Here is a 12,421-nt window from a genome sequence, read left to right on the forward strand (position 1 = left end):
CTTCAGTATTACAGATCAGACATTTACACATTGATAAATACGCTAAAAAAGGTATTCAAAAGAAAATATCAACCAAAATTAAAAACTAAAAAAAAATTATAAAATAAAATAAAATAATTCAAACTGCTACAGTAAAATAAGATTGTATGTTAATTCAATTTCGCATCTAAGACAAGAGTATCAAAAACACTCCATCATCAATGTATCAACCAAAACAATAAAAAACAAAACAGTTTTAAAACACTCAGAAACTCAGCCGCGGCATCACCCCTCCCCTTCAGAAGCCGCAATGAATTCCGCACCTTCCAAGTCAAGTTCTTACACCCTGTACTAGCGGCGCGCGCGATTCACGCGCACCCCAAATAACAAACGCATAGCCGTTACGACTGTGAGAATGACCAATAAATAAATCAGATAACTGGCCGGAAATAAACTGAAGCGTAATGAAACCCAAGAGAAGCCAAAAGACATCAAAGGAACCACGCTACAATATCTAAGCGTGACTTTTTAAAGACTTTAAAGACTCGCCCTGATCACTGAGACACACACAGGTGTGCGCACTTACCCGCCGCAGGTCATCGTGTCTCCTCTTTTAAGGAAAGATTACAATCAAACATCCAAAACACTAAACCTATCACATATGGAATATTACTCTTAGTTACATCCAGCAATTTATTACAGTGATCGTCTCATTGGGAGAAATTACTTCAAAATGTTGATAAATAGAAAATCTCTTTATTGGTGGACCGCGGTGAAGTTGGTTTGACGTTGGACGTTGGATATTCGAGCTCCGGCGACCAGATTTGTAGCGACGATTTGCTGATTTGTAGCGGGGATTCGCTAAGAGAGTCCGGCGAAAGCACGTCGCCTACTGTGCGAGTTAGGGACCGTCTGCAAATTACTGTCCGACTGAAATACGGATAATATTAATATTATAAACATTGATATTTAAAACAAATAAACAAATTATTGCTTTAAAATCTAATCTAAAATGTGTGTCCACACAAGGCACAACCTTTTTTGCCACCTGTCCTGCAAAGGGCACAGCCTTTTTTCTGTCAATATTATTACTTTTCATTTTAATTAATAATTAATATTTAATAATTCTGCATTTTACTTCAATACCTTCCAGGTCATGTGACCTATTGACTCAAAATCTATTCTAAAATGTGTGTCCACCTGTCCTGCAGAGGGCACAACCTTTTTTGTCAATATTATCACTTTTCATATTTATTAATAATTAATATTTAATAATTCTGCATTTTACTTCAATACCTTCCAGGTCATGTGACATATTGCCTTAAAATCCATTCTAAAATGTGTGTCCACCTGTCCTGCAGAGGGCACAACCTTTTTTCAGCAATATTATCACTTTTCATATTTATTAATAATTAATATTTAATAATTCTGCATTTTACTTCAATAACTTCCAGGTCCTGTGACCTATTGTCTCAAAATCTATTCTAAAATGTGTGTCCACCTGTCCTGCAGAGGACAAGTTGACACATTAAATTATCAATATTATCACTTACATTTAAGTCACTTATACTTCTTCTTTCGGCTGTTCCCTTTCAGGGGTCGCCACAGCGAATCATCTGCCTCCATCTAACCCTATCCTCTGCATCCTCTTCTCTTACACCAACTAACTTCATGTCTTCTCTAACTGCATCCATAAATCTTTCTCTAGACCTCCTGTCTGGCAGGTCCAACCTTCTACATCCTTCTACCGATATATTCACAATCTCTCCTCTGAACATGTCCAAACCACCTCAATCTGCCCTCCCTGACTTCATCTCCAAAACATCCAACATGGGTTGTCCCTCTGATGAACTCATTCTTGATCCTATCCATCCTTGTCACTCCCAAAAAAACCTCAACATCTTCAGCTCTGCTCCCTGTAGCCTCACCTTTCCTCTTGGGTTCCTCTCATTTACACACATGTATTCCGTCTTGCTCATACTTCTCTGCCACTCCAGACTTCCTCATACAACACCACAGCTCCTCTCTCGGCACCCTGTCGTACGCTTTCTCTAAATCTACAAAGACACAATGCAACTCTCTGTACTTCTCCACCAGCATCCTCAAAGCAAATACTGCATCTGATGTACTCTTTCTAGGCATAAAACCATAGTGCTGCTCACAAATGCTCACCTCTGCCCTTAACCTAGCTTCCACTACTCTTTCCCACAGCTTCATTGTCTGGCTCATTAGCTTTATACCTCTATAATTGCCACAGCTTTGCACATCTCCCTTGTTCTTAAAAATTGGCACCAATACACTTCTCCTCCATTCCTCTGGAATCCTCTCACTCTCCAAGATCTTGTTAAACAAACTTGTCAAAAACTCTACTGCCACCTCTCCTAAGCACTTCTACACCTCCACAGGTATGTCATCAGGACCAACAGCCTTTCCACTCTTCATCCTCTTCAATGCCCTTCTCACCTCACTTCTACCAATATTTGCTACTTCCTGTTCCACAACAGTCACCTCTTCTACTCTTTGTTCTCTTTCGTTTTCCTCATTCATCAACTCCTTAAAATACTCCTTCCATCTTCCCATCACCCTTCTGGCATCTGTCAGTACATTTCCATCTCTATCTTTAATCACTCTAACCTGCTGCACATCCTTCCCATCTCTATCTCTCTGCCTTGCCAACCTGTACAGATCCCCCTCTCCCTCCTTACTGTCTAGCCTAGCATACAAGTCCTCATATGCTCTTTGTTTGGCCTTTGCCACCTCTACCATCACCTAACGCTGCATCTCTCTGTACTCCTGTCTACTCTCTTCAGTCCTCTCAGAGTCCCACTTTTTCTTAGCTAGCCTCTTTTCCTGTATACACTCCTGGACTTCCTCATTCCACCACCAAGTCTCCTTGTCCACTTTTCCCTTACTCCCTGATGATACACCAAGTACCCTCCTACCTGTCTCCCAAATATTGGCTGTAGTTGTCCAGTCAACTAAAAGCACCTCCTGACCACCCATAGCCTGCCTCAACTTCTCCCTGAAGACTACACAACATTCTTCCTTTCTCAGCTTCCACCACTTTGTCCTCTGCTCTGCCTTTGTCCTCTTCACCTTCCTCACCACCAGGGTTATTTTACACACCACCATTCTGTGTTGTCTGACTACACTCTCCCCTACCAACACTTTGCAGTCACTGATCTCTTTCAGATTACAACGTCAACACAAGATGTAGTCTACCTGAGTGGCTTCTGCCTCCACTCTTATACTGTATGTCACCCAAAAGACCAACAACAACAACAGAAGAACATAAGGCTCCTTCACACACTATGATGACATAGGGCTGATATCATGGTTCTTGGGCCCTAATTACAATAACCCTTAGAAGAACAAGAGTACCCTTCATACACTGTAACGTAATAGGGCTGATGTTCATAGTGCTTAGGCCCTATTAATAAACAAATTCTTAGAAAAACAAGAGGGCCCTTACAAACTGTAGCATACCAGGGCTGATGTTCATAGTGCTTGGGCCTTAATAAAAAGAAAATCCTTAGAAGAACATAATGGCCATTCACACACTATGACAACATACAGACGACATACAGTGCTTGGGCCCTAATAAAAAAAAAAAATTCTTATAAGAAAAAAAGGGGCCCTTCACACACTAAGACGAAAAACTGTAGGGCTGATGTTCATATGCTTGGTTCCTAATAACAATCTTTAGAAGAACAAAAGGGCCCTTTACACGCTGTACACAATACATAATCTGTACATGGGTATCACATTGAGACACCCTAACTTAAGTTAAGCCTTTATTTGTCACATACTGTACATTACTGCGCACAAAAAAAATTCTTCACATACCAGAGAGCAGGGTCAGCTATGATATGGCACCCCTGGAGCAGATAGGGTTAAGGGCCTAGCTCAAGGGCTCAACAATGGCAACTTGGTGAAGGTGTGGCTTGATCTACCGACCATCTGATCAGTACTTCAGTTTTGTATGCCTGCAAGTTCCATTATACCGTACAGATGAACCAGCCCTGGTTGCTACTGAAGAAGTTGTGCAAGTACTGCTTGACTACATGTCATTTGCTATAGCCTAAAGAGTGGGCACATCACTATGAAAAGGTTAATCACTGCTACTGCTACTGAAAAAAGACCTGGAAGGTATTGAAGTAAAAGGCATAATTATTAAATATTTATTTTTAATAAAAATGAAAAGTGATAGATGAATATTGACAGAAAAAAGGTTGTGCCCTTTGCAGGACAGGTGGACACACATTTTGGAATAAATTTTAAGTCAATAGGTCACATGACCTGGAAGGTATTGAAGTAAAATGCAGAATTATTTAATATTATTTATTGACAAATATGCAAAGTAATAATATTAACAAAAAAAGGATGTGCCCTCTGAAGGACAGGTGGACACACATTTTAGAATGGATTTTGAGTTAATAGGTCACATGACTTGGAAGATATTGAAGTAAAATGCATAATTATTAAATACAAATTATAACTCAATATGAAAAGTCATAATATTGACAAAAAAAAGGTTGTGCCCTTTGCAGGACAGGTGGACACCTCTTATAGAATAGATTTTGAGGGAATAGGTCACATGACCTGAACGGTATTGAAGTAAAATGCAGAATTATTAAATGTTAATTATTAATAACAATTTAAAGTAATAATATTGACAAAAAAGTTTATCCCCTCTGCAGGACAGGTGGACACACATTTTAGAATGGATTTTGAGTTAATAGGTCACATGACTTGGAAGATATTGAAGTAAAATGCAGAATTATTAAATATTAATTATAACTCAATATGAAAAGTCATAATATTGACAAAAAAAAGGTTGTGCCCTTTGCAGGACAGGTGGACACCTCTTATAGAATAGATTTTGAGGGAATAGGTCTTATGACCTGAACGGTATTGAAGTAAAATGCAGAATTATTAAATGTTAATTATTAATAAAAAAATAAAGTAATAATATTGACAAAAAAGTTTATCCCCTCTGCAGGACAGGTGGACACACATTTTAGAATAGATTTTAAGTTAATAGGTCACATGACTTGGAAGATATTGAAGTAAAATGCAGAATTATTAAATATTAATTATTACTCAATATGAAAAGTGATAATATTGACAAAAAAAAAGTTTGTGCCCTCTGCAGTACAAGTGGACACCTCTTATAGAATAGATTTTGAGGGAATAGGTCTTATGACCTCAACGGTATTGAAGTAAAATGCAGAATTGTTGAATATTAATTATTAATAAAAATTTAAAGTGATAATATTGACATAAAAAGGTTGTGCCCTCTGCAGGACAGGTGGACACACATTTTAGAATGGATTTTGAGTTAATAGGTCACATGACTTGGAAGATATTGAAATAAAATGCAGAATTATTAAATACTAATTATTAATAAAAATGAAAAGTCATAATATTGCCAAAAAAAAGGTTGTGCCCTCTCCAGAACAAGTGGACACACATTTTTGAATGGATTTTGAGGCAACAGATTATTTATGTATTTTAAATATGTGTATAATATTAATAATATCCGTATTTCAGTCGGACAGTAATTTGCAGACGGTCCCTAACGAGCGCAGTAGGCGAGCTGCTTTGGCCGGACTCTGTTAGCGAATCCCCGCTACAAATCAGCGAATCTCCGCCACAATTTGGAAATCTGGATGCCGGAGCTTGAATATCCAACGTCCAACGTCAAACCAACTTCACCGCGGTCCCTCAAAGGCAGTATTAACATAATCCGGTCTTCAAACAAAACAAAAGCCCACTAGACAATAACAATGCTCGGCTCAGTTTCTTCTTCTTCTTCTGGGGTTTTATGGCGGTTGGCATACCAGCTTTATGGTGCATTACCGCCACCAACTGGACTGGAGTGTGGATCAGGATGTATGTATTTATTAATATGATGGGTATAGAAATGTATTATGTATATTTTATATTATTTTGCTTAATTCACATTCTTGTATAAACTTGATAATATCATCATATATCTTATTAGCTGTTTTCCCCAATAAACCAGGTAAAGAAAAGTCCTGCTGATTCGCCTTTTTCATTGACTGAAAGAGACGATATCTCTCTTTGTTGTATTTGGTACATTGGAGTAGAACATGTTCAACTGTTTCTTGTTGATTACAGTGTCTACATTCCCCAGTCGGGTACTTGCCAATTCTATATAATGTGCTGTTGAGTCCAGTGTGTCCAATTCTAAGGCGTGTAATAATATTTTCTTCCCTTCGATTCCTACTCCCTATTCTCCCGGCATCTACTGATTTTTGTATATTGTGTAAGTGTCTGCCTGTATGTCTGCCAAACGGATTGTGTATATTTCCTGATGTATGCTTTCGCTTCGGCTTTACTTAACGGAATACACCGATCTATTTCCTTTATTCTTAGGGATTGTTTAGGCAGAATATCCACCTTCTCATTTCCCTCCACTCCAGTATGAGCAGGAACCCAAATAAATTGTGTAGATATGCCCTTAACTTTTAGATCGTACATTTTGCAAAATATATTATAGACAATATCCATCCTGGCTGATGACCTACCAGATTTTATACTTTCAAGTGCTGAAAAACTGTCAGATGCAATGACACTATTATGTATTTCCATTTCTTCTATCCAATTTAGGGCCAGTAGTATTGCCAGTAACTCTGTAGTGTATACTGAGAGATGGTTGGTTACTCTTTTCTTAACATAGCCCTCACACTTTGGTACATACACTGCTGCGCCTGCACATCCTGTTTCAGGATCTTTGGATCCATCTGTAAATACAACCAGAGACTGTGGGAAATGCTCCTCAAAATACTTCTGCACTATATATCATTTTGGAACGTTATTAGAATTGTCTTTTAGCTTCTGCTGTATTCGAAGATCTACTGCTGGCAAAGGAAATAACCAGGGAGGAATGGGAGAGAGTGGGACTGTATCACTATACTGCAATTGATGTAGTCCTACGTTTCTTGCTTTCGCATCACCTATCCACCCAAAACTTGTGTATTTTGTTTCATTGTGTTCCCAGCACTCTTTTAATATACTTTTGACAGGATGTTTTTTTCCATTTTGTCCTTGGAGACTGACCCAATATGCCATCATTAATTTTATCCTTCTGATTCTTAATGGCATTTCTCCCATTTCTACTTGCATTGATGATACCGGGGATGATTTAAATGCCCCACTGCATATTCTCAGGGCCTGAGCTTGCAGGTTTGATTCTGCTGCCGACATGTAAGCTATACATCCATAGTCAAGAACAGATCTCATAAGTGCCCAATATATGCTTTGTAGAGATGTCCTACTTGCACCCCATTCTTGCCCTGATAGGCACCGAAGCATATTGATGACCTTTTTACACTTGTCCTTAATTTTGTTCAGATGCACTTTCCATGTCAATTTTTCATCAAACCAAACCCCAAGGAACCTAACAACTTTTACTTGCTTCAGTTGTTGTCTATATAGATATAAGGAAAGAGGTGAAATGTTGTGTCGCCTAGAGAAACATATAACCTGTGTTTTTGCAATAGATATTTTAAATCCCCATTTATTAGTCCACTTTTCCACTTCATCAATTGCGGCTTGCATTTTCTTATTGACATATGGTATATTCCGGCCTCTAATCCACAAAGCCCCATCATCAGCGTATAAAGATTTTCCTATGTTTTGTTCGACCTGAGTGAATATATCATTAATCATTATATTGAATAATAATGGACTACACACACTACACACTTGTGGAGTACCATTCTCTGCAGTATATACTCTGGAGTATTCTTCACCTACCCTCACTTGTATTTTCCTATTAAATAAAAAATCCAGAACCCAATTATATGTTCTACCATTAATTCCCAAAGATTTTAATTTTATCAATATTCCTTCCTTCCAGAGCATATCATATGCCTTCTCCACATCAAAGAAGACTGCAATTACTACTTCTTTGTTGGTCTGTGCTTTCCTTATATGTGACTCAAGACATAATACAGAATCCATAGTATTTCGACCTTTATGAAACCCACTCTGATATGGAGATATAAGATTTCTGCTTTCCAGGAAATACGTAATTCTTTCTGTAATTATCCGTTCCATGATTTTGCATAAATGTGATGTCAGGGCAATTGGTCTGTAACTAGAAGGATCTGATGGGTCTTTCCCTGGTTTAAGGATAGGTACTATTATTGCTTGTTTCCAGATTGAAGGCAGTCTTGGTTAAACAAAATTAAGATTATTTCTAATGTGTTCTCCGTCATGTGTGCCAACATTTTATAACATCCTCCATCCTTCCCTGGAGTAGTTTGTCGAGCACTAATTATGGCTCTTTTTAACTCAAACATGTTAAGCGGCAAATCTAAGGGGTTTTCTGACACCTCGTCTTTTTGTAAAATATTAGGGAATTCCATTAAGGTTCTGTTCCTACTCTGTCTGGCCTCTACTGTAAGATTATCAGAGCTATGGACTCTCAAAAATGTTTGAACTAAAAGTTCTGCTTTTTCCTGATTGCTAACAGCCGTTTTATCTCTATTACTTATCACTGGTATTTCATAATTTTTCCTGATCCCCCCCATTCTTCTGATCATGCCCCAAACATCTGATAATTGTACTTCTCTCCCAATACTACAACAGTATTGTCTCCAAAATGTACGTTTTTTTATTTTAATCGTTTTCCCAACTTTTGCTTGAGCCCTTTTATATAGAATCAAAGCCTCCAGAGAATGTTGTTTTTTGAGTTTCCTAAATGTTTTATTTCTTGCTTTTATAGCTTCTTTGCATTCATTATTCCACCAGGGTACACTCTTAGGACATCTAACCCCTCTGCTTTTGGGTATTATTTCCTCTGCTGACTGAATAATTTCCTTAACTAATTTATTATTAAATAGATCTATATCCCTTTGATTCTCCTCTCGAAGAGTCACCAATCTTTCACAACTTACTTTAAAAGCTCCCCAATTTACATCTAGTTTCATCTAGGAATTCCATTCTCTTTTTCAAAACATATTTCTGTACCAACTTTAATCATTATCGGGTAATGATCACTCCCTACAGTATTATCTTTTAATACACCCCAAGTGCTAATCCCTGCTATTGAACTAGATACAAATGTTAGGTCAAGAACGTCTTCTGTATTATGTATATTATTACATCGCGTTCCTTCTCCATTATTAATACATACTAGATATTTATCATCAATAAATTCTTCAATAAGTAGGCCGTTTGCATCAGTACTCTTGCTTCCCCATAGTGAATTATGTGAGTTAAAATCCCCACACCATATTACGCTATTTTGTTGTGATCCCACAACCTCTTCTAAAATACTTTGGCTCAGTTTTTCACATGGATTATAATAATTTATTATATCTATACAACCTCTTTCAGTCCATATCTTACTTCTAATTGACTCGAAATTTAAATTTATTTGTTCTACCTTATATTTCATACCATTCTGTATAAATGTTGCTATTCCTCCTCCTCTGCCGGATTCTCTGTCTCTTCTAACTACATTATAACCGTTTATACTAAAATCGAACTGTGGTTTCATCCATGTCTCCTGTATACATATTACATTAGGTTTGTCTGCTTAATTATCTATATATTTCTTAAACTCTTGACCATTTGCTATTAGGCTTCTTGCATTCCACTGTATAATGGACAACACCATTATGTTGATCCAGCCCATGTCTGAGAGGATTGGGTTTCTTCATTAAGGGTATCTCTGACTGTTTCCCAGGGCAACTCTTTTACATTTAGATACTTCTCTGCTGATTTGACAATTATTTTAATCCTTTCATTTCGGCTCTTCGTCTGTGCAGAACAGTTAATTATTTCCGCCATAAACAATACAAAATCATTCTTCTTCACTATCCGAGTCTCTTCTTTCAACTTATCACATCCTTGACACTTTTCCAATTCTTTTTGAACACTTTCATTTTGTTTTGCCATTTTTATATCCCCTGAAACCTTCTTTGCTGCCTCTGCATAGCTGATTCCCTGAATCACCTTAATTCTTTGTACAACAGCCTGCCTCTTGCTGACTTCACAGCCACGATATGCTGTGCTATGCTGTCCTCCACAATTACAGCATTTCAGTTTGGCACCCTCTTCACATTTACCATACTCGTGTTCTCCACTACATTTACCACATCTTTGTTTCCCCTTGCACACCGCCGCTACGTGTCCGAACCTCTGACATTTAAAACATCTAAGTGGTGGAGGTATATATAGCCTTACATTGTAACACATGTATCCAATGTATATCTTTACTGGGAGAACTTCCCCCTCAAGGGTGATCGAAATCGAGGTAGTATCATTTAAACTTCCGTTCCTGTTTGTTTTCAGACATTTGATTTCTTTTACATTTGCATTTGTTATGTTTTGTTTCACATCTTCTACCGATATATTAATCGGGATTCCTGTAACCACTCCTTTTATAAATTTCCTCCTGTTGGCCTTAGAACATTCCACTTTCTTTCCATTTATTCTGCTCATTTTGATTGCTTTCTCTTGCTGTTTTGAGTCTCTATAAATAATCAACAACAATCCGTTTTTAAGTATTTTAGCACTCTTTATTTCTCCAATTTCTTTATTTAACGCTTTTGTCAACAGTATTGGATTCATACCTTCAAATAAGTCTCCATCATGCATAAATTTTGCAAACACTTTGTATTCCTCTCTCGTTTCTTCTACAGTTGATCCCCTGTCAGAGTTACTTTCATCTGATTTATTCTGTCGCTTTTTTTTCCCGTTTATTACTCCTAACCATATCCCATTTTTCATAACTCTCGCCACTTACTTCCATGCCTCCTAGTTCGTTTCCTGATTCGTCACTTCCCTCAGCATACTCCTGTCCATTCACAGTCCAGTTTTTGCCAACCGCCTTGCAATCCAATTGTCTTGCCATCCTCCTCCCAGCGACCTCTGTGTCAGCCATCGAGCTCCAAACTGCAGTCGGAGCCGGAACCGGAAGACCTTGGCTCAGTTTCCCAGAACTAACAGCTTTTTATAATGTCTCTAATTGGCTGCCTCGGTGCAGGTGAGCTCCTTCCTCACCTGAACGAGGTGCCTTCTGGGAAACTTCAAACAAAACTACAAACAAACATAACACACAGCCACAGTGCCCTCTAGGGGCAGTCCCTTACAACCTGCTGCAAACTGACAGGTGGCAATGATTGCCTCGACTCATCTTTAATCTTTAGAGGTACGAGTAGGGCAGAAATTTGCCTTCATTATTTCATTATATTTTATTCCCTCCTCCTCAAACAAAACACTCTCATCCTCTCTCCAGTTTTATTTCTTTTCAAATTAATTTTGATCAGATAATGACAGTCCTATATAACTTTAGAGGCTTTAAACGAATGTGATTGGAGCAGTCTTATGAGGATAATGTCATGCAGCGAGTCATGCATCTATAAGTTTAGTCTGCGTGCATAAAAATTGCACATAACTGCCGCTGATTTTACCATTTCGCTTTTCCACCATTTAAAACTACATAAACCTGTAAAAACTACATCACCCACTATAATGTGCCATACCCAGTGTTGTAAAAAAATGATGTCACACGCTTTCCTTAGCGCAGTCCTACTTCTTTCTAAAAGTAGGGAGATTCATAAATAACTTTTATGTCCTACTTTGAGGTAGGACGATTTTTATTCCCAAGTGATTCCTATGGGTGATTCTGAGATGCTTAGTAAATAGGGCCCAGAGCACATTACACCTCCAGACATCATCATTCCTAATTTACACATCTCTATAAAGTTACTCTTACTGATCTCTGACTGACAAAGGTGTATATCATTAACTCTAGCATGTACTAACCCTCTCTGAAATCTGGATGCCTCCTCTCATTCTACTGTCTTCTCCATCAGAGTGCTATGTAATATACAGCTATCATAGACAAGGTTATTAATAATGAAAGAGAAAGAAAGAGTAAACATAAAAGTTATAGAAGGTCTGCCTGATTCAATTGATGATGAAATCATTCCTCAGGATAAAAATCATTTGGTTATTTTGGACGATGTCGTTTTGGAAGCCTCCGATCATCCTGAAGTTGTAAAACTCTTCACACTGTATCGCATCACAGGAACATGTTTGTTATGTTTCTGACTCAGAACATTTTTTTACAAAAGTAAATACAAATGTTGCAGAATGTGCAAATGTCTATATTAGCAAATCAGATATTATAATTAGATATATATTACCGAGACAGAAGGCCTTCTTTTTGGAAAGTTATAAAGATGCTACAAATAAACCCCACAGCTATTCATTACTGGACTTGACACCCTCCTGTCCAGACCTCTTCAGACTAAGAGCCGGTCTACTACCCACAGAGCCGACTTGTGTGGATATACCTTAGAAAAATAATTATAAAATAAAAATGTCTGCTCGTATAACAAAAAACATGCCGTTGCTCAGGTCTTTAGTCTCCATCACTCCGCGTCAGCATAAAGCT

This window comes from Clarias gariepinus, chromosome 2, assembly GCF_024256425.1.
Source record: "Clarias gariepinus isolate MV-2021 ecotype Netherlands chromosome 2, CGAR_prim_01v2, whole genome shotgun sequence".
NCBI classification, from domain to species: Eukaryota; Metazoa; Chordata; class Actinopteri; order Siluriformes; family Clariidae; genus Clarias; species Clarias gariepinus.